The sequence below is a fragment of the Mustela erminea genome, chromosome 17 (genome assembly GCF_009829155.1).
Source record: "Mustela erminea isolate mMusErm1 chromosome 17, mMusErm1.Pri, whole genome shotgun sequence".
Taxonomy (NCBI): Eukaryota; Metazoa; Chordata; class Mammalia; order Carnivora; family Mustelidae; genus Mustela; species Mustela erminea.
The window spans coordinates 4,890,915-4,915,222 of record NC_045630.1 but is presented as its reverse complement, the minus strand read 5'-3'; the positions used below and the strand labels follow the sequence as shown (position 1 = coordinate 4,915,222).

The window sequence follows — 24,308 nt, the reverse complement described above, 5'->3', positions numbered from 1 at the left end:
AGGTTCCCTTTAAGGTCATAGTCATCCTGGCACACCCAGGAGATTTGCCTGTATCCAAACCCTAAGGCAGTCTTTCTCAACTTCAGCACTATTAGTATTGAGGCCAAAAGACACTTCTTTGATGTGAGGGACTGCCCTGTGTATTGTAAGATGTTTAGCGATGTCCTTAGCCTTGATCTGTTAGATGCCAGGTAGTACCTGCACCCCAAGTTGGGACAATTAGAAATGTCTCCAGATATTGGCAAATGCACCCTGGGGAACAGAACCACTGATTCTGGGTTTTGTTTTGTTTTTTTTTTTTACAAAGGAGAGTCACCTATGTGATCACATCTGTGAATCAAGAAGGAACTTGTTCTTTTATCTATTTTACACAGCTGGTCAAGTGGCAGGAAAAGAAAGAACTCGTATCTTCTAACTTTCAGACTACAGCTCTTTCTCTTATATCTCTCCAATGGCTCAGTAAAAAGACCACTAGGAATGAAGGATTAGAAGAGAGAGTGGATTGACCCCACCCTGAAGGAGATACCAGTTTTGAGCTGAAGAATGAAAATCCTTATTGAATTACAAGTCTTGATGAAGTGATATCAGTAGCTACATTGCTATTTTCAGACTCTGCTTCTTAATTGTATTTGGTGACCTTTCAGTTTGCCCTTTTGAAAGGGAAGACATTTAGATTTCCTTTCTTAGTGGCTAGTCTTATTTTGACTGCTAATATCTCCCAAACTTCCAAACCTTTGAAGGGGAGAGTTAAGGTCCTAATAAAACTTGTTCACTTCCTCTTGAAGATGCGTCACTGTGATAACCTTGTGTGTGCGGCCTTGACGGTGGTGGTTTCCAAGAAAACCAAAATACAATACTGCCCTTCAAAACAAAAGTTTGCACCAATTGTTACTGAGACTAGATCAGAAAACTAGAAGTACTAAAAATAAGCATCTGAAAGGCACACAGTTTCTGAGACTATATTAATTATTTCTTTTAAAAAAAGAAAATGTAGTGTCTTTTTAAATTGGCTATAAAACTAAAGACCTAAAGTTTGCTAAGTATGGGTACACTTGAACTTAAGATTTTAATTACATTCTTCACCTCTGAAATATAATTCAACTATGCTTAGGTATCTAAGACTTTAAGTTCATTGTATTGGAAGCATGTTATAATCAGTGATAATCATTATTATTCAGTGAGAGCTTACTTTTTGCTGCCACTGTTCCAAGATTCAGTTTTATAGGGAGGCAGTGTGTGTTAAAATGCCTTGGCCTATTCTAGACGTTTGACCTTATGTAAATTATGCAGCCTCTTTGAGTCTAGGCTTCCTTCTTTGTAAAATGAGGCAATAATATGAACTCCTGTATTTGGATTAACGATATCAACTTTTGTGCAGACTAAATGAAAAAAAAGTGCAAAAGCTTAATTAATATTAAATTAGTATTTAATGTTGATAATTATTAACATTGCATAAAATTACATACTATGCTATTGATAGTGTTAATTATTAATATTACATAGAAACATTGATATGAAGTGAAAATCATGTGAAAGAAGAATTAACACTAGTATTAATTATTATAATTAATAATTTTGTGTATGCTGAGTTAGTTGTAAACAGTTAAGAACATTTTTTTTTTTAAAGATTTTATTTATTTGAGGGGTGCTTGGGTGGCTCAGTGGGTTAAAAGCCTCTGCCTTTGGCTTGGGTCATGATCCCAGGGTCCTGGGGTCGGTTCCGCATTGGGTGCTCTGCTCAGCAGGGAGCCTGCTTCCTCCTCTCTCTCTGCCTGCTTGTGATCTTGGTCTGTCAAATAAATAAAGTCTTTAAAAAATAGATTTTATTTCTTTGAGAGTGAGAGTGTATGAGTGGGGGAAGGGCAGAGGAAGAGAGAAAAACAGACTCTCTGCCGAGCAGGGAACCCAGTGTGGGACTCCACTGCAAGACCATGGGATCATAACCTGAGCCAAAGTTATGAACATTCCTGATCAACAAGGTGGGTTGGTGTTTTGGGGTTTCCATAGTTTTCTCCAAGTTCGGTTTATTTATTTTTTGTATTTTTATTTTGAAATTGCTCGTGTTCCTCATTTAGGAAAGTTCCTAAATGAACTTCTTGGACAGGGGCCAATCTAGATATGAAATAAGTGTCATTAAAAAGATGGTACATGGAATTTGCATCACTGGTTACACTTATTTTGGGAAAGTGATCTGGATTGCATGTGATGATGGCATTTTTGAGCAAGTGCACAACTAAATTTTAAGTCTGGGATAAATAAAATGTTCCTATCTGCTTTCTCTTCCTCCCTGCCTGCCTGCCTGCCTGCCTCCCTCTTCCTTTCCTTTCTTTCTCCCTCTCTCCTTACTTCTTTCTTGACTCAAATGTCTCATGGTCAAACATAGGTTTCCATTTTGAAATACCTTTTTTTTTTTTTTTTTAAGATTTTATTTGACAGAGGGGCACCTGGGTGGCTCAGTGGGTTAAGCTGCTGCCTTCGGCTCAGGTCATGATCTCAGGGTCCTGGGATCGAGTCCCGCATCGGGCTCTCTGCTCAGCGGGGAGCGTGCTTCCTCATCTCTCTCTCTCTGCCTGCCTCTCTGCCTACTTGTGATCTCTCTCTGTCAAATAAATAAATAAAATCTTTAAAAAAAAAAAGATTTTATTTGACAGAGAGAGACACGGTGAGAGAGGGAACATGAGTGGGGTAGGGAGAAGCAGGCCTCCTGCTGAGCAGGGAGCCCGATGCCAGGACTCTGGGATCATGACCTGAGAGGAAGACAGACACTTAACAACTGGGCCACCCAGGCACCCTTTGAAATTTCCTAGTAGTAACACAGAATGCTGTTTCCAGACAACAGGTCCTAGGGTACTGCCTGGCATTGTTCTCAATAGTTGCTTCTTGAACTGAACAAGTTGCTTAGATTATATTAAATTTGTTACAACTGTGAAGATTATTTTTCAGTTGTCATATGAAGGGGAAAAAAAATCCCTCAAAGTCCTACTATAATAGAGTTTCATTTAACCTGTATCATGTTCTGATTTTTTTTTTGCATTTTGTACTTTGTTATGATATCTTCCTTTATTTTCATTCTGCTTTTTAAAAATAGTACAGCATAGGCATTTGTATTTTTTTCAAGCATAATTTTAGGATGCATAATAGTTAATTGTTTACCTATTATAGCTGAATCTAAAACACATATGGAAATGCAAAAATGCAAAGAAAAGTTGACAAGCTTGAACAAAGATTAGATTTGAGGGACTTTAATTGCTAGATATTGAGACTTATTAATAACTCTATAGTAACTAAAAAAATAACAAGTAGATATATGGAAGAGAATATAGGATATGGAAACAGATCCTCATATAGTCATCTGATTTAGGAAAAGTGCTACTACAGTGACATGAAGAAATGATGATCTTTTGCATAAATGGTCCTGGAGCCATTAAACACACAATTTTTAAAAAAAAAAGCAACTTGACCCTCTACATCATGTTCCGTTTATCTATTATTGCATAATAAATACCCCAAACTGTGGTGGCTTAAACCAACAGTCATTTTACTGTATCTCAATTCTGTGTGCCAGGAGTTCAAGTAGGATTCATTTGGGTAATTCTTCTGCTCTGTGTGGTGTTGATTCATCTGATGGATGGTGGTGGTCTGGAGAGTCCATGGTGATTTTACTTGCCTGTCTGATCCCTTAGTGGGAATGGTTGGAAATCTAGGCTCAGCTGGCACTATTAATTAAAACATGTATTTGTCTTCTCCAGCATGGTGGTCTCAAATAGTTGGGCCTATAACATGGCAGCTCAAAGTTTCCTGAGTGTTCCATGAGGCCAAGATGAAGGCTATAAGGCTTTTCATGGCTAGCCTCGGAAGTCTCAGAATGACACGTATGCCACATTCTATTGGTTATGCAAGTCACTAAGGCTAGCCCAGATTCACAGGGGTGGCATTTAGACTTGGCCTCTCAAGGAGTTCAGCAAAGAATTTGGGCCATTTTTATCATTCTAGATGGATCATAGACCTGAAGGAGAAATATGAAACAAGGCTTTTAGAAAAAGACATGGAAGAAAAATCTTCATGACCTTAGGAATAGAATTAAAATACAAACTACATATAATGTATCCAGAGTATAATAGAACTGTTCAATCAATAAGATAGCTAATTCCATAAAAAAATTAGTTAAAAGTAAATAGGTACTACACAAAGAAGATATATAAATGGCCAATAAGAATATGAAAATGTTCTCAACTTCATTAATTATCAGGTAAATGCAAATTGAAATCACAAATCCAGGGATGCCTGGGTGGCTCAGTGGGTTAAGTGTCTGACTTGATTTCAGCTTGGGTCAATATCTCAGGGTTATGGGATCAAGGCCAGTGTGGGGCTCCACACTCAGTGGGGAGTCTGCCTGAAATTTGCTCCTCCCTCTCGCCCTCCCCCAACTCTCTGTCAAATTAATAAATAAATCTGAAAAACAAAACAAAACAAAGGACCACAAACCCACCTACCAGAATGACTAAAATGAAAAGGATTGACAATTCTAAGGGTTAGCAAAGATGTGGAACAGTTAGAATTCTAATACACGGCTGATGGAATTGTCACTTGATACATCTGCTTTTAAAAAATGAACATATGAATATCCCATGACCTAGAAAATCCACTCCTAGAGATATAATAAATATATTAATAATAATAAATGCAGGGGTGCCTGGGTGACTCAGTCAATTAAGTGTCTGACTCTTGACCTCAGCTAAAGTCTTGACCTTAGGGTTGTGAATTCAAACCCTGTGTTGGGCTCCATACTGGGCATGGAGCCTACTTAAGAATGAAATGCATATGCTCACCCCAAAAGTGAACAATGTTCATAGTTTATGAGGTGTACTAAAAATAGTCTCAGATTGGGAAAACAACCCAGATGTCCTTCAACAGTAGAATGACAAATTAATTGAATATTAATACACTTTTTATTATAATACTAATTAAAGTGGAACAAATTATAAATACTATATGACAAGGTCGATGAACATTATAGATGTAATTACGAGCAAAAGAAGCCAGGAACAAAAAGGGATATACTGTAAAATGCCACTATATGAAGCGCAATAAAGGCAAAATTAAATGGTAATAAGTCAGAATAGTGATACTGTTTGGAGGTATATTGACTGGGAGGGAAACGTATGAGGTGGTAAATTATTCTATATTGTGATCTGTTGGTGAGTACTCATATGTTGAACTATGCAATTAAAATTTGTGCCCTTTTCTGTACATACATTATAACAAAAGATAAAGTTCGGGGCGCCTGGGTGGGTTAAAGCCTCTGCCTTCAGCTCAGGTCATGATCCCAGGGTCTTGGGATCGAGCCCCATATGGGGCTCTCTGCTCAGCAGGGGGCCTGCTTCTCTTCCTCTCTCTCTGCCTGCCTCTCTGCCTACTTGTGATCTCTCTGTCGAATAAATAAATTAAAAAAAAAAAAAAAGATAAAGTTCAAGTAAAAGCAATGCTGAACTTAAATAAAGCAATACTCTGGGCAAGATGGCAGAGAAGTAGGAGACCCTGTTTCAACTGGTCTCCTGAATTGAGCTAAAATATCTACCAGAACACTCAACACCCATGAAATCAGCCTGAAATGTCAGATTATCCACTTTTGGATCTCTGCAGGGGCAGAAGATCATCGTGGAGAGGTAAAGCAGAGTGGGAGCCCTTGGACTGATATCAGAGGATAAACAGAAGGGGGAGGGAGCCACCAGAAATGACCCACTGCAAAGTAAGACCCCAATACAAAGTGCCCTATGCCTGGGGACCGGCATTAACTTGGAGTCTGGTTAAAAGAACACAAAAAGAACAAAGGATTTTAAGGAGGAATTGGTGGAATTGGGCAGCCACAGGCATGGACCAAAGCACACGGTCCCAGGGTGGTCAGGCTGGGGCTCACCCATGTCACCATGTCTGAGAGAGCCCAGTGGGGCCTCCAGTCAATGGTCCCTGAGCCCACAGCTTTCCGCTGCTTGCATCACCACTGGGGCTGCACACACCCCCGCCGCACCCTGGAAAGCTCAGCACAGTCTCCTGCTGGAGGTCCCTGGACCCACAGCATTCCGTGACCTGCGCCGCAGCCCATTCTGACCACACCCAGCATGGGAATGGACTTTAGACAGCAGTCCTGGCAGCGGCAACCACTGGAATTCGGCTCGCCCAGACCAATATCACTCGCAGCTTTAGAGGCATGGGGGTGCAGAAACAAGCAGGGGCCTCGCGTGACCACTGAGATGGTGGCTGGGAGTGCACAGCACTTGTGGGAGGTGCAGTGTTCAGCAGAGATTGCAGAGGGGGGAGTATCTGTGTGTTCTCTGGACCACCTAGAGGGGAGCAGACGGAGGCTTCTTTCTGAGGCAGAGGTCTCGGTGCAGAGAGTTTACTTGGCACTAATCCTCTGAAAAGCCGCAAAAAGCGACCAAAGAACAAAAATCGCCAGAAAACAGAAGTCTGAAAAACCAGTTTCCACACACCCTAGCCACACAAGCCTAGCCTTGACAGGGGGCAGGGTGACTCAGCCGAAGCAAGACTGACTGAAAAACAACGCGCCCCAGTCAGACACTTAACCCACTGCCCCAGAAGACAAGCCAAAAGAACAAGAGGACAATAACCACAGGGTCCCCATAAAACTAAAACCCCAATATCAGGAGAAAACAATATACTAAGGCCCTGGTATTACCCCAAACCCTGTATATTTCACAGATATAACTCTTTTCTTTTTAAAAATTTTCTCATGATTCTTCTTTCTTTAACCTACTTACCATTAAAATTAGATGCTTAATATAACATATTACATAATAACTTTTTAACTTGAACTTTTTCATACATATATCTATGTTTTATTCTTTTCTTTTTTTTTATACATCTATAGATATAAACTTCAAGGTAATCCTTTTCCCCTATTCAATACTACCACTATATATAAAATATATAAACCAGTTTTAATTTCCCTATATCTCTGGAAAGTGAATCCTTCACTGAAGATAATAAGATGTACCCAGGAAGAACTGAAATAAAATTCCTTGCCCACATCGGAGGTTTATAACCACCTTCCCATCTTATCCTTCTGTTATTGTTTCTGTGTTTTGGTTTTGTTTTTGTACTATATAAATTTTATTCTTGGGGTTCATTTTGGCTGGAATTTTTCTTTTTTTTTCCCCAAAACTTATGGGATACAGCAAAGGCGGTCCTAAGGGGGAAAAACATAGCCATCCAAGCCTCACTCAAAAAAAACTGAAAAATCCTGAATACACCAACTCTCTTTACACCTTAAAGAACTGGAAAATCAACAACAAATTAAGTCAACCCCATGCACAAGAAGGGAAATAATCAAGGTGAGAGCAAGATCAAAGAGTTAGAAAGTAGAGATATAGTAGAACACATCAACGAAACTAGAAGCTGGTTCTTCGAATCAGTAAGACAGATAAACCACTGGCCAAACTAATCCAAAAGAAAAGAGAGGACTCAAATTAATAAAATGATGAATGAAAGGGGAGAGATCACGACTCACACCAAGAAAATAGAAACAATCATCTGAAATTATTATCAACAGTCACATGCCGATAAGTTAAGCAATCTAGAAGAAATGGATGCATTCCTGGAATCCTATAAACTTCCAAGACTGAAACAGGAAGAAATTGACAACCTGAATAGACCAATCTCTAGTAATGAGATTGAAGCAGTGATCAAAAACTTCCCCAAAAACAAGAGCCCAGGACCTGATGGATTCCCTGGGGAACTCTACCAAACATTCAACGAAGAAATAATAGCTATTCTCCCAAAGCTGTTTCAAAAAATAGAAACAGAAGGAAAACTTCAAGACTCTTTCTATGAAGCTAGAATTACCCTGATCTAGGCAGAGACCCCATCAAAAAGGACAATTTCAGAGCAATATCCCTGAAGAATATGGATGCCAAGATTCTCAACAAATTCCTAGCTAATAGGCTCCAACAGTACATTAAAAAGATTGCCCACCATGGCCAGGGGGATTTATCCCTGGGATGCAAGGGTGGTTCAGCATTCACATATCAATCAATGTGATAGAACAAATGAATAAGAGAAGAGAGAAGAACCACATGGTCCTCTCAACTGATGCAGAAAAAGCATTTGACAAGATACAGCAGTCACTCCTGATTAAAACTCTTCAAAGTATAGGGATAGAGGGAACATTCCTCAACTTCATAAAATATATCTATGAAAAACACAGAGCAAATATCATTCTCAATGAGAAAAAGCTAACAGCCTTCCCTTTGAGATCAGGAACACAATAAGGATGATCATTCTCACCACTGTTCAACATAGTACTAGAAGTCCTAGCAACAGCAATCAGAAAACAACAAGAAATAAAAGGTATTCAGATTGGCAAAGAAGAAGTCAAACTCTCTCTCTTCACAGATGGCATGATAGTTTATGGAAAACCCAAAAGACTCTACTACCAAACTACTAGAACTCATACAGCAATTCAGTAATGTGACAAGATACAAAATGAATGCACAGAAATATGTTGCTTTCCTATACACTAACAATGAAAATATAGAAAGGGAAATTAGAGAATCGATTCCATTTACTATGGCACCAAGAACCATAAGATACCTTGCAATAAACCTAACCAAAGAGGTAAAGGATCTGTACTTGAGAAACTACAGAACACTCATGAAAGAAATTGAAGAAGACACAAAAAGATGGAAGAGCATTCCATGCTCATGGATCTGAAGAATAAACATTGTTAAAATGCCTGTACTGCCCAGAGCAATCTATACTTTCAGTGCCATCCCAGTCAAAATTCCACTGGCATTTTTCAAAGTGCTGGAACAAACAATCCTAAAATTTGTATGGAACCAGAAAAGATCCTGAATTGCCAAGGAAATGTTGAAAAAGAAAAAAATCTGGGGGCATCACGTTGCCTGATTTCAAGCTCTATTACAAAGCTGTAATCACTAACACAGCATGGTACTGGCACCAAAAGAGACACGTAGATCAAGGGAACAGAATAGAAAACCCAGATATGGGTCCTCAACTCTATGGTCAACTAGTCTTCGACAAAGCAGGAAAAAATATCCAGTGGAAAAAAGCCTCTTCAATAAATGGTGCTCGGAAAATTGGACAGCTATGTATAGAAGCATGAAAGTTGACCATTCTCTTACACCTTACACAAAAATAGACTCAAAATGAATGAAAGATTTCCACGTGAGGCAGGAATCTATCAAAATCCTAGAGGAGAACATGGACAGTAACTCCTTCAACATCGGCTACAGCAACTTCTTTCAAGACACGTCTCCAAAGTCAAAGGAAACAAAAGCAAAAATGAACTTTTGGGACTTGATCAAGAACAAAAGCTTCTGCACAGCAAAGAAAACAGTCAACAAAACAAAGAGGCAAACCACAGAATTGGAGAATATATTCGCAAATGACAGTTCAAAGGGCTGATATCCAAGGTCTATAAAGAACTCCTCAAACCCAACACCTAGAAAACAGATATTCAATATGTCAAAAAATGGGCAGAAGACATGAACAGATACTTCTCCAAAGAGGACATTCAAATGGCTAACAGATACATGAAAAAATGTTCCATTACCATTAGCCACCAGTGAAATTCAAATCAAAACCACATTGAGATACCACCTTATACCAGTTAGAATGGCCAAAATTAACAGGACAGGAAACAACATGTGTTGGAGAGGATGTGGAGAAAGGGGAACCCACTTAGACTGTTGGTGGGAATACAAGTTGGTGCAGCCACTTTGGAAAACAGTGTGGAGATTCCTCAAAAAAATTAAAAATAGAGCTACCCTACAACCCTGCAATTGCACTACTGGGTATTTACCCCAAAGTTACAGGTGTAGTGAAAAGAAGGGCCACCTGTACTCCAATGTTCATAGCAGCAATGGCCACATTCACTAAACTGTGGAAAGAGCCAAGATGCCCTTCAGCAGACGAATGGATAAAGAAGATGTGGTCCATATATACAACGAAGTATTATGCCTCCATCAGAAAGGATGAATACCCAACTTTTGTATCAACATGGATGGGACTGGAGGAGATTATGCTGAGTGAAATAAGTCAAGCAGAGAGAGTCAATTATCATATGGTTCCACTTGTGGAGCATAAAGAATAACATGGAGGACATTAGGAGAAGGAAAGGAAAAGTGAATTTGGGGAAATCAGTGGGGGAGATGAACATGACAGATTGTGGACTCTGAGAAACAAACTGAGCGTTTTGGAGGGTTGGGGGGTGGAGGCTGGATGAGCCTGGTGGTGAATATTAAGGAAGGCACATGATGCATGGAGCACTGGGTGTGGTGCACAATCAATCAATCTTGGAACACTGAGAAAATAAATAAATAAAACAAGCATGCAAACGTGCACTATGCAAATGATTTAAGACACAGGATATTTCCAGTCCATTTTCATAACTGCTGTGATCTAAATGTTTGGTCCCTCCAAAACGCATATGTTGAAATCCCACTACCCAAAGTAATGGCATTAAGGAGATGAGATCTTTGGGAGATGATTAGGTGGCAAGGGCAGAGCCCTCATGAATGACATTGGTTCCTCTATAAAAGTGGCCCCAGAGAGCTAGGTTGCCCCTTCTACCATGTGAGAATACAATAGAATTCTGGGATCCAGAAGAAGACCCTCACCTGACCATGCTGCTACTATGATATTGGGTTTCAGTCTCCAGAACTGTGAGCAATGAATTCCTGTTGTTTATAAGTTATCTGGTCTATTGTATTTTGTTATACCAGCCTTAATCAATAATGACAATTACCATACATATAGAGGCCCATTAACTTGGTATTTTATAAAAATAAAAAAGGATGTTTGAAAAAAATTCGGTTCATAATATGAAATTTAAGAAATTATGTATATTTAGTACTTTAATGAATAAATATAACAACAACAAAGATCATTCATGAGTTTTGATCTAAACTCATCTCCTTCTCTGGATGTCTGAGAGGAATGATCTTCAGTGTGACTAGGAGAACAGTCTCCAGCCTGGTCTGATCTAATGTGCAGTCTTGTTTTCTTTGCCTGATTTAGATTTGGATTCTGGTCATGCCTTTCCCCCATCATCCATGCATGGTGGAATATTATATAGCCATGATAAAGGATGAGCTCTTTGTCGTTTGGGACAAGATGGATGGACCCAGAGGTTATTAGTCTAAGTGAAATAAGTCAGACTGAGAAAAACAAATACTATGTGACTTTCCTCATATGTGAAATCTAAAAAACAAATGAATAAACAAACAAAAAGCAGACTCATACCTAAAATACAGAGAACAAACTGATGGCTGCCAGAGGGAAGGGCGGGAGGAAGGGAATGGGTAAAATGAATGAAGGGGAATGGGAGGCACAGGCTTCCAGTTATGGAATGAATAAGTCCTGGGAATAAAAGGCACAGCATAGGGAATGTAGTCAAGGATACTGTAATAGCACTGTATGGTGGCAGATGGTAGCTACAACTGGAATGAACATAGCACATAGTATGGAGTTGTTGAATCACTATGTTGGACACCCGGAAATAATGTAACATTGTGTATCAACTATACTTAAAATTTTTTAAATAAAAAATAAAACATTGATTTTCAAATTAATGACTAATTGTGAGTTAATAAATTATCTTACTAATTATTAAATTTAATGTTGATTTAAAAATCATTCCCTCCACCCTTTCCCCCTGCTTGTGCTCTTGCATTGCTTGTGTGCATGCACTCTCTCTCATTCTCTCTCTCTCTCTCAAATAAATAAATAAAATATTTTTTAAAAAGATGGGTTTAGGGCACCTGGGTGGCTCAGTGGGTTAAGCCTCCGCCTTTGGCTCAGGTCATGATCTCAGGGTCCTGGGATCGAGCCCTGCATCGGGCTCTCTGCTCAGCAGGGAGCCTGCTTCCCCCTCTCTCTCTGCCTGTCTCTCTGCCCACTTGTGATCTCTGTCTGTCAAATAAATAAATAAAATCTTTAAAAAGTATGGGTTTATCCAGGAATGAAAGAAAACTACAACCTGGAACAAATAACCTGCAGTATAACCATAGGAAAGTCTGAGGAATGAAGGAGAGGTATGGTTTCTTAAGGAGAAAAGGGGTAAGGTGAGAAGGCTTTTAGGAACCAGAAGGCTGTTGGAGTAAACTGAGAGTTGAAGTGTGGTGGCTTCTCACCAGCTGAGCTGTCTTGGAGGGGAGTTGAGAGGGTTGGTGCTGGGTGAGGGGTAGAGTGGGGGATGTGGAAAGCATCTCTTTTTCTGGCTGGAATAGCAGAGTGATGTCCATGTGCGAGGTTAAATCCATGCAAGGTCAAGTCCAGCTCTTCCTATTGGGTCTGCAATTGACTGTGAGCATAGGGCACGAGAGCTCTCCCTGCTGAAACCCCTGACTCCATTTTTGTGAGGTTTCCCACTACTAATTTTCACGTTCTCATGGGGCTTAAATTCCAGTAGTGCACACCTAGAAGGCAATAAGCTCCATTATAGAAGTACACACAACGGATGTGCTGTGGGAACACAGTAGGAAGTTGGACATCATCAAGTGGTGGGCATGAAGGCTGAGGAAGTAGTGTGGGCAGAGGTAATGACACATACAGCCTGACAGAGCGTGAGCAAGTGTTCTTTTGGTTCAATAGACTGAGAAATGAATCAAAATGAAGAACTCAAGAATGGGAAGAATGATGTAAAACAAAAACCAGTAAGCAGAGAGGCCAATAAATTTCAGAGTTGTTACTAAGTTCATAACACCATGAAAATGTAAATAATATTTCCTACAAGATAAGATACATAAAGTAAGAAAAAATAAAATAATCATCTGGATCAGAAAGCTCAGTCAAAGCTTGTAAGACAGGCAGGGGAGAAGTCAAGATTTCACAAGTGGAAATCATTACTGATTTTTATTTAGAAGTATGGGTTCAAACGTATTTATTATAATTACTATAATGTAAAGATGACAGTGGTGTAAGTAGGATATATGACGAGTTCATCACTAGAAAAGAAGAGAAAGCTAATATAAGTCAGTGCAGCAAAAGATAGGATCATAGAGAAGGGAAATAGCAAAAAGTATGGAAATAGCATACAAGATGATTGTAATCATAACAGGCGTATTGCTTAGAGTAATTAATATGAGTGCTCCAGGGGCACCTGTGTGGCTCAGTCATTAAGCGTCTGCCTCTGGCTCAGGAGGCAGGGTGCCTGCCTCCCAGGGTCCTGGGATCGAGCCCTGCATCGGGCTCCCTGCTCAGCGGGAAGCCTGCTTCCCCGTCTTCCACTCACCCTGCTTGTGTTCCCTCTCTTGCTATATCGCTGTCTCTCTAAAATAAATAAATAAAATCTAAAAAAAAAAAAAAAAAAACTTTAATATGAATGCTCCAAATGTCCCCACTATAAAGTCCATTCCTAGATGGACCCCTAAAAGCAAAATCCAAATATTGCTATTGACATACCATAGACTCACCTAAACCTAAATTACCAGACAATTCAGAATAAGGAGATGAGATTGGCTTGCACACTAGGAAGTGTAGCATGTAATATGTGTATATGTGTAATATGTGAAGAGAAAAAATATACTTCCCATGATTAACGAAAATTGACATGTTTTGAAGAGAAATATTGAGAGTCTGTAAAAAATGTGCTCAATTCTAGGAGAAATTATATAAAGTATTCTTTTAAAAGAAAGAAAAACCCAGAAGAGATCAAAAGCAGTGGGATAAATTCTTGAAAATCACTCTCGTACCTTCTTAGAAAATGTAAGAGCTGTGATGTAACACTGATGTATGGGAGATGAAAAAATATACTGTCACAGGTAGTGTGTTCCTGCTTGGGAGAGGTGACATTAGAGGTATGTTTATGTGCGATCTGATGGGGGCGCCTGGGTGGCTCAGGTAAGTGGCTGTCTTCCGCTCAGGTCATGATCCTGTGGCCCCGGGATCCAGCCCCACATCGGGGTCCCTGCTCAGTGGGGAGGCTGCTTCTCCCTTTGCCTCTGCCCCTCCCCCTGCTTGTGTTCCCTCTCTCACTCACTTTTTCTCTCAAATAAATAAATCTTAAACACCACCCCCCACCCATACGTGAGATCTGACGTTCCAAAGTAATTCTGAAATGGGCACAGTAGGCACATAGTTGAGAACGACACTGAATTGTCCAATAAATGAGTGAGTTGTTAGTAACTAAAAATGTTAAAAGGTTTTATCTTGTGTTCCTAATGAATTCTTCAGAGTCCTTGCATTTTCTGTCAAAATGCTAAGTATTCAAAATATCTGTTTTTAGGAAATCACATAAAAATTGAAGCAAATGATAAACTATAAGGGGAAAAAAAGGCCTGCAGATATCGTTAATGTATTGAGATCTCTCATGTAGAGGAAACCACTTTCTCTTCTTCACAGAATCCCTACACAGGCCACCAAAATAGAATGTTCAAGTCTGCAGTAGAAAAGGAAGGGAATTTCCACCCTACAATCTGTTCTACTCAAAGCTTCTGAGCTACTGAGAGAGAATTAGGCGCTTGGGGCTACCATTTCCACAGGCTGCCCCTGTGCCGGAGACTGGGGGCTGAAGCTGAGCTAACGTTCAGACCTCATGCCCTGGAAGAGAGCTGGGTTCACCTGGAGGAAAGAGTGAATTCCAGCAAAGACATTGTGCCTGGGGGGTCTAGATTCCCCCCTCAAAAGTTTACTTCTGTCTATAAAGCTGACCCCCTTACTCGCTGGGGACCTTCTGTATTTCAGCCCCTTTGGGGTTCTTTCCTCCTTTAGATCTGCCTACCCCTGAGCCCCACAAGTATTCTAAGGCTCCTTTTCTTCTGTGACAAGCCTAATAGGGGAGACATTGTCTCCTGAATTAAGAGGCCTATGGTTTATGCATGTAACCGCCAGAGGGACTGGTGTTAAGTCTGATTAATTCAGGAGTGAAGTATTAGGAGGTATTAGCATTTGACCTCTGAATTCCCTAGATTGTCAGTATGAAAGCTGATAATTTGATTTGATTCCTGCGCTTGGAGTCTTTGCTATTTCCCCGTGATTAGATGTAGCCTACGCAATCTCAGCAGGCATAACTGCGTCGGTAAGCTTTTGTCCTTAGTCCATCGACAGTGTCTAATTTGACCTGGCATGAAGTAGAGAGTCACTGTATCTCATCTTACTGCTATATTTTTTTTTAAAGATTTTTAAATTTATTTCAGAGAAAGAGCGTAAGTGCTCAAGAGTGTATGAGTGGGGGCAGGGGCAAAGGGAGAGGGAGAGAATCAGACTCCCTGCTGAACAGGGAGCCCGATGGGGGCTCCATCTCGTGACCCTGAGCTCATGAGCTGAGTTGAAACAACGAGTTGGCTGCGCAACCTTTACTGAGCCACCCAGGTGCCCCTACTGTTGTGTTATTTATTTATTTATTTATTTATTTATTTTAAAAAGATTTTATTTATTTATTTATTTGACAGAGAGAAATCACAAGTAGATGGAGAGGCAGGCAGAGAGAGACAGAGCGAAGCAGGCTCCCCGCTGAGCAGAGAGCCCGATGTGGGACTCGATCCCAGCACCCTGAGATCAGGACCTGAGCCGAAGGCAGCGGCTTAACCCACTGAGCCACCCAGGCGCCCCAACTGTTGTGTTTTTAAGGTGAGCAATTTCTCAACATTTTAACTAGAGAACGAACTGATTTAATAAATAAAATTTTATTTACTTATTTAGTATTCGATGTATGATTGTGTCTGTATGGAAGTCGGCGATGAAAGCTCCAACAGAAGCAGGTTGCCTAAAACGGACCCTTGCGAGTGGCAGGTAGTAAGATAGTGTACTCAGACGCAGTGAGGATGCTTCAAGAAAACCATCTGGAGAGTTTTCATGGGCTTCTGACATGGGACGGGATGGAGGGCCTAGCATCGGACCCACCACCATGGAGTCTGAAGACGAGAGTCAGTGGCCTGAGCTTCACGGACTTGCAGCAGAGCGAGGGAGGTGGCTCTGGGGGAGTTTACCACAACTTCTAGCCTCTGGTGGGACAGGGATGCTTGAACTCCCCAGGAACCTGGGAGGCCCCATGGCCGGAGGGAATCCTACTGGGCTGTTCTCAGTGGGACTCCACAGGAGGCGACTGACCCAGCAGACAGGCGGCTGCGAGAAACCAGCAGCTAAAGAGGAAGCTGTGAGTGGCCAGCTGGAGGCAGCAGAGCCTGCGTCAAAGGAACTGCAGGCAAGAGATTGCCCGTGATGGAAGCTGTCTCTGAAAGAGGCCACAAACCAGTCCAAGAAGAAAAGCACGGACATTTCGAACACTGAGAGGCTGTCTCTGCCCGAGTAGAACTGTGTTATGAATCAACAGTACTTGGACTGGCCCTGACTTCCTCTCACTCACCTTATTCCGTCCCTGAAAGGTCCCAACACCTCAGCTGTGGACTGAAGGAGAAGGTGGAAAAAGAGGTTGACAGGAATCTAGTCACTCCTATCTTTACTCGTTATAGGCTTCCAAGCCTGAAGTAGGTCGGCGCTCCAAGAAGGAAAAAGTTTTATATTAGATGACAATAGAATTGTGCTTATTATACTTGAATAGATTTTGGCGGGGGGGGGGGGGCGTGAGAGAGAATCTTCAAGCAGATTCCATTCTGAGCGCGGATCCCAACGTAGAGCTTGATCTCATGACCCTGAGATCATGACCTGAGCTGAAATCTAGTCGGAGGCTTAACCGACTGAACCACCCAGGCACCCCTTGAATAGACTTTTTTAATACTGGAAAAAGAGACACTAAATTAAGATGCTGTTGATGATAAGGTGCTCCATTATTTTATATACAACTAAGGGAAAAAAAAACCCTTCAATTATGATTATAAGATGACATTAAGACTCAGATGAGATGTTAAGATGGAAACATATGCACATTTTAGATAAAATACGGTAGTATTTTACCATTTAAGAGAAAAATTAGGAGATCTGCTTGAGATTTCATTGAGGGGAGGGTAAATGAATGAATTATAGAGAATATCAAAGGAGGCAGTGGTGATAAAAAGTAAAGTTTACTCCTGCTTGTACCCTTCAGTGTACAACTGGTTTAAGAAACTGGTTGAATGATGTAATTTCTCAGCCTGATTACTAGCATAGAAACACACCAGAGACATACATGTCTTCCACAGAAGTCGGGACAGAAAAGAGGATCTGGGTACCTGAAGACTTGTTTTAAGGTTCACATTCTCCAACTTAAATATGTCTAATCCTGCCCCAACAGAACAGAACACAGTCCTTGAATGCTCATGTAGGTGCTAAATTTTCTTGTTTGGAACTAAAATTTGGAATACATGGAAATAATGACCACTTGGCATGTTCTTACAGCTTCTGAGGACTAACAGGAAAAAATCAGATCTCATGGCCTCGTGAACACAGTTGGTAACAGGTAGAGGTTCGCAGTGTAACTGAAGTATCTTGTGGCCTCCCTGCCTCGCAGATGTCTAGATAAACTAAACCACCCACTTCTATGGTCTGGGAAAGTCTGAAGAACTCCCTTTTGTTTCTGTCAGTTCCTGGAGAATTGTGCCTCACAATCTCCTCAGGTTCTGGCTCTCATAGGCATCAATCTGGACTTGAAAGTAGACTCCTGTGCTGGTTTTGAAGCATGTCCACAAAGTCCCTGACACTCCCCTCTTTGAGACATGGCACTTGGTGGAGTACAGAAGGACTCCTGGAGGAGGTCGGTCCCCTGAAGTGTGGGACAGACAGACTGCACGACTTACTTCTAATGAAATGCATGGGGCAGATGTCACCTTGAGCAACTTCTGAGACTAGGTCGTAAAGCATGTGGCTTCCTCCTTGTCCACTCTCTTGCTCTGGAGGGAGTAGCTTTCATGTCCTAAAGCTGCTCAAGTAGCCCTCTAGAGAGAGAGAGCCATTTAATTAAGCCATCTTGGAAGTGGAGTTTGGTTCTTTGGCAATTTAATAAGGGCAAGGGCCATTTTAGAAGGGAAGGTCCGAGTTTGTACTTACACTTCTGACAGCAGTGATGGTATCAGGGCCCCAATAATACTTAATACCGTAATCAAGTAAGTAAAGTAATAGCTTAAAAAGGAAAATATTACTAAAGTATAATACTTAAATCTTTAAAAAACCTCTTCATTCATGAGCAACTGGGTCTCCTTACCCCTGGGTTTTCCCTCTTCTAAACCACTATCTTCAGCTGCTATGATCTTCCTATGTCACTTATCTGATCATGCTCTCTGCGCAGGAAGGCAAGCATTTGTGTCCCACCATCTCCCATTGCCTCCAGCATGAAGTCCAAAGTCCTTTACTTGGTTTATAGGAATTCTAAGGACTGCCGTGCTGTGAGATTGTGGTCACTGCTCTGGCCACGGGACGTTGAGTCTCATGCAGTCAAGATTTTATTTTTCACAAGTTTTGTATGATCAGAAGACTCTGTAACCTTTACCTGAAGATCTTTTCATTCCAGAAATGAATAATTATTTCTTGTCAACATTTCTTGCATACACAGAATTAGTGGACCAAGTGACCAAAGCTTCTGGGAAACACAGAAATGACTGTTTTCACACGCATATAGTAGAAACAACTAACAGTGTGTGGGCGGTTCACACTGGACAGGATGGGGAAAAGAAATTGGTGGAGCAGTAGGTCTTTCTTCTGAAAAGATCACTGTATTAGATTCCTAAACAAAGAAAAAGGAATAATTACGGTATGCCCACTGTGTAGCAATAGAAAAGACAAAGCAGATCTGTCTTGTTGACTTGAGATATTGTCTGTTGTATAGAGTGGAAAAAGAAAGAAGTGGTTAAGGAACTGTATGGAGTGAATGGCCACAAGAAGGCAAAGGTTCACACAGGCATAAACAGATACGGTATAGACGGCAACTAGGTCGGACTGTAAATGATGATTGTCTCTGGGGAGGAGCTTATGAGGGGAGTTGGTGGCATATTTTCTACATTATTCCCTTCTGAATTTTTTTTAGATTTTAAGATTATTTATTAATTTATTTGAGAGAGAGAGAGAGAGAGCACAAGTAGGAAGAGAGGCAGGCGGGGGGTGGGGGGGAGGCAGGCTCCCCCCGGAGCAGAGAACCCGATGCAGGGCTCGATTCCAGGACCCTGAGACCATGACCCGAGCCGAAGGCAGAGGTTTAACCCACCGAGCCACCCAGGCGCCCTTGACTTCTGAATTTTAAAAACATGTATAAAAATATATCCTTTTATAATTTAAAAAGATAGTTTCATTTTATAAAGATCAAGGATCACAACTAGGAACTTTAAATTAATGTCTGTCCCTTTGTCTTCACACAGACTCTCATTCAAATCCTCCTGGAATGATGTAAGGTTTGATGTCAGGGTTTAAAACCCATCTTGAAACCATATTCCATAGGTATCTTTCATAGCCTCGTTAGTGGCTACAACACTGTATCTGTTATTAAATCACCCCTCATAGCTAACCTCAAGCTGCTCCACATATATTTCCCCCCAGAATTCAGTTCAATCTGGAAAAAAAGAGTTGATAATTCTCCTTTCTTTAATGGTTGAGTAAATTTAATTTTCTCTATAGCCTGTGTCTCTTTGTCCAAATTTCTTGCCCTTGGTATTTCTTGGAAGCAGCATGGTGGCCACGGAAAGTGTGGGGTTTGAAGTCACAGGAGCTGTCCACACAGCCTGCGGTGTTCATTTACGCAGGACCCCTGTGGGGGAGACCATGCCCTTAAACTCTCTGGACTTGAGTTTCCTGATCTAGAAAATGGGATGAGAGCCGCCGTGAGGGTCCCAGGAGATCATGAAAGTGATGAACGGCCGCCTCTGGCAAATAACGCTGCTGGACCCCTCGCTCCCCCGGCCTTCCTTCTCTCTTTCCTTGCTCTTTTCTTACCAGTCAGAAGAACTCGGTACATACTAGTAAAAAGCAGAATGAATATAGTTGCTGCCCTTTCGTGCCACAATGGGTCGCATTTCTGAGACTCAGTGGGCAAAGTCTCACATATTACCAAATTCTCTGGGAGAACGTGGTAAAGAATCAGGTCTGAATGCTGGCTACGTTTGTGTATTTGTAGGTTTTGCCACAGGACAGCCCTCCAAGTAGGTTTGTCAGAGAACACTTCATCCTTCCTATTTTACACACAAGGACATGGTTGGAGAACCTGTGACTTGCCCATGGTCTCACAGCATGAGAGCCCAGGCTCCTAGAGGATCAAAGGCCACTTTCCCATGTTATTTTGCTTCTGTGACCTGCAGGGGTGACAGGATAGTGTTTTGGACAAGGTGGGACCCAGACCGAGCGGCCAGAGAAGGACTCTCGAAGCAGATGGCAGTGAGCTGACTTAAGAGCAGGGCTTTCAAACTATGGAAAGAACCTAGATGTCCATCAACAGATGAATGGATAAAGAAGATGTGGTATATATATACACACAATGGAATACTATGCAGCCATCAAAAGAAATGAAATCTTGCCATTTGCGACAACATGGATGCAACTAGAGCGTATCATGCTTAGCGAAATAAGTCAAGCGGAGAAAGACAACTATCATATGATCTCCCTGATATGAGGAAGTGGTGATGCAACATGGGGGCTTAAGTGGGTAGGAGAAGAATCAATGAAACAAGATGGGATTGGGAGGGAGACAAACCATAAGTGACTCTTAATCTTACAAAACAAACTGAGGGTTGCTGGGGGGAGGGGGGTTGGAAGAAGGGGGGTGGGGTTATGGACATTGGGGGAGGGTATGTGCTTTGGTGAGTGCTGATTCACAGACCTGTACCCCTGGGGATAAAAATACATGTTTATAAAAAATAAAAAATTAAAAAAAAAAACCAAAAAACAAATGAGAATGGCCATGTTCCAATAAAACTTTATTAAAAAAAAAATGGGGCGCCTGGGTGGCTCAGTGGGTTAAAGCCTCTGCCTTCAGCTCAGGTCATGATCCCAGGGTCCTGGGATCGAGCCCCACATCAGACTCTCTGCTCAGCAGGGAGCCTGCTTCCTCCTCTCTCTCTGCCTGCCTCTCTGCCCACTTGTGATCTCTGCCTGTCAAGTAAATAAATAAAATCTTTAAAAAAAAAAAAAAACTTTATTAAAAAAAAAAATGGGGCGCCTGGGTGGCTCAGTGGGTTAAGCCGCTGCCTTCGGCTCAGGTCATGATCTCAGGGTCCTGGGATCGAGTCCCGCATCGGGCTCTCTGCTCAGCAGGGAGCCTGCTTCCCTCTCTCTCTCTCTCTATCTGCCTCTCCATCTACTTGTGATTCCTCTCTGTCAAATAAATAAATAAAACCTTAAAAAAAAAAAAAAAGAGCAGGGCTTTGTCTTCACCATGTGTCCCCCGTTCCCAGTGATGAGACCAGTGCCCTATAAGCAATGTGCGTCCCATTGGTTTGGTTGAATGAATGACTCAGTGAACGGAGGAGCTGTGCCTGCAGACGACAAGGAGTGTCTGGAAACGCTTTTGTGATAACAACTCGTTCGCTGAGCTCGTTTTCTCTTGCTCTTATTACATTCCAGAGATTTATGCTTAATGATTTCCATTTCTTTAAAACTTGAATCCTCAGGACAATTCAAAGAATGAATTACGCTACTTCCCCATTTATCAGATAAGGGCTATAATGACATTAGTGTTAAAGGGAATGGAATTTCACGTTTTAAAAACCTTTAATATTCTTGTTACTCCTTTTAATCTGAAACACTTAAAAAATAGTCACATTTTAATTAGTCAAATGCTAAGAAATGTGGTTTTCTGACTTACCTAATTTTCTATCAACCATACTTATTAAAGTTCTATATAAAAATAATAGTGTCTCTATCTGCTTCATTCATATGTTAGTTATAACTGAATCATAGAAAGTCTGGGTTGAAAGAAACCGTAGAATTCAGCTAGTCCAATGCTACTGCTTTATATATAAAGACAGGCAAAAAGAAATTAAACGAATCTTTTTCTTTTCTTTAATGACTGTGGGGTTTTGTTGTATTTGTAGTTGTAAAACTATAACAAGAGTGACCATCGTTTGTTAAGCTCACAAGTCACGTGTTCAACAAACAGTTCATGTCCCCTTGGTAAGAACTGCAGTGACACAGACGTTAGAAAACCCACTTTACTGATAGACACCTGAGGTTCCGGGCCCTAAGTAACTTGCTCAAGGTCACATTAACCATAAATGGTAGACCTGGGATTCGTGGTCAGATATACTCTTTCAAAACACCGTGCTGCCACTCCCCAAATAGGACCAATTAATAGTGAAATTATTTTAGAGACCGCTCGCAGGAACGATAGCAGGTTGGATTGAGAGTTTACTCATCCCGGGGCACTGGAATTTATGTTAATTCTGTTTCTTGGGAAGGCTGCAGCAAATGTGTCTCCATCCGAAAAGAAAGGGGGGAAAACCCCAGTTATTCGCGTTTCGATTAATGCCTGTAGCATTATCACACATCCATGATCAACAAAATCCAGGTCCTTTGGTCAGTGAGACAGCAGGCTCTGGGCAGCTACAGAGAGAGGAACTTGTCAGAGACTCTTGGGGAAGTCCCGACCCTAAGAAAATCCCTCCAAGATGACAAAGTGCCCCAGGGACCTTTGAGATTCCGCGAGGGCTGATAAGGTGCAGTCTAAACACGGCGGGCCGATACCATCTTTCATGGCTTTTCTGAATGACTGAGGACTTCAGCCTCTCATATTCTTCTGTCCTCTCCCCCATAGGAAGTTCCTGCCTGGAGAAACCCCCGGTAGGGGTGGGCTAACGAGAAAGAACTCTGGGACTGCTTGGTCTTCCCCAGGGGCTGCTTTAAAAATTAACTTCAGCTTTTATTTTTGTCCATCATCTATCTGTCTATGATCTGTCTATCATCCATCACCGATCTTCTACCTACCTACCTGTCATTTGTCTGTCCTCGCCATCTACCTTTCCATCATGATCTGTGTTGGAGGAAGTGGGGGATTATAACGAGCCGCTGCCTAACGACCAAAAGACCCTAGTGACTGAATTTATAAAACGTGCCTTCCAGAGGTTGGGAGAAGCTAGCCTATAAGAATTTTAGCCATTCAAGGCCATTCGAGGATGCATGTGAACATCACCTAGTCCTTGCAGCCGGGGAGACCCCGAGCCCTGACGCCATCCTCCCCGGCCCCATCCCCCACATACATCCATTGTGGGCACACGCTGAAATTCTAGTTGATCTAGTCATCGCAGACTCAGAAACAGGTGCACTTTGCATTCATGACTACACATTCTAACTATTTCTGCAAAATCATTGTTAGGCATCAGCCCCAGAGAGAGCCTTAATCCCAAGTTTACAAATCAGTCACTACAAAAAGCACTTCTGAGTTAACCTGCTGCAAATATTTTGATTAAAACATGATGAAATTTAGAAGTTAGGCTCTCCTAAGCCAGTAGAACAATATTCCAAGGAAATAGGGAGAAAAAGTCTTCGGCTCCTGAAATTATGTAAATGCCGAGCCTTGATCTTACTGAGCTAGTCCTTCGGACTCTTCTCATGCGTCCTGACAGGACTCTTCCGAACGGATGGCCACAGCCTTCTTGGCCACTGAAATTAGCGTGAAGAGAGAAGAACAGAAGAACATTTTACAACAGAAGACTCTCAAGGGACACGCTATTTTCTGTGACTGGAATTTATACTCTGTTACCCCTGCTCTTCCCCAAGATAAGGCTCTCACCGAACACTGGAATTACGCCTTTGCTTCTTCGCCTCCCCCACTAGACCGGCTTCTTTCACAGGCAGCTCACCTCGCCCGTCTCACGGTGCTTGTCTGCGAGAAGATTCGGCTGGAAAACATCTCTGCGCGACAAGGACCTGTGTACGGGAGATTCTCACCCCTGGGAGGGAATGAAGGCCGTAGGATGGGCACGACGGGAGAGCTGAAATGGGGAACAGTCACAGCGAAGACCTCCCGAGATCCCACGGACACCGGGGCTTACCTCCAAGGCTGGAATGACCCCTTCAGAATCTTCCCACCTTGGGACAAGGGAACTGGACCGTTTCTGCTCGTCTCCTAGTCTTGGGGGCAGGGTGGCTCTCTGAGGGAGGCACGGCCTCAAGCAAGGCAGCTTCCACGGGCTGAGGGCAGTTCTCAGGAACCAACGGAGCCGCCAGCTGCTGTCCAAACACCCCAAAGCTCAGGAAATAGTGAGTGTGACGCAATTCCGAATGCAGGGATCTGGGGGCCGGGCCCCAGCGTCCCCTAGAGCACTCAAAAAATATTCTTAAACAAGAGACATTATAGTCCAGACATTTCTCCAAGCGACTGGTGTTATTTGACTTCCTCTGTGTAACCGGGATATTTTAGCCGACTGGGCAGGCAGCGTGCATAGCTGGCAATTTAGAGGCCTCACTTTCAGGGACTC

At 41.9% G+C, this 24,308-nt stretch overlaps 1 long non-coding RNA gene across 1 annotated transcript in view; it reads right to left on the bottom strand.

Moving 5' to 3' along the window:
* LOC116575987 overlaps nt 1-24,308 on the bottom strand; it is a 203,835-nt gene that overhangs the window by 1,293 nt on the left and 178,234 nt on the right. The gene's annotated exons all lie outside the window — the stretch shown is intronic.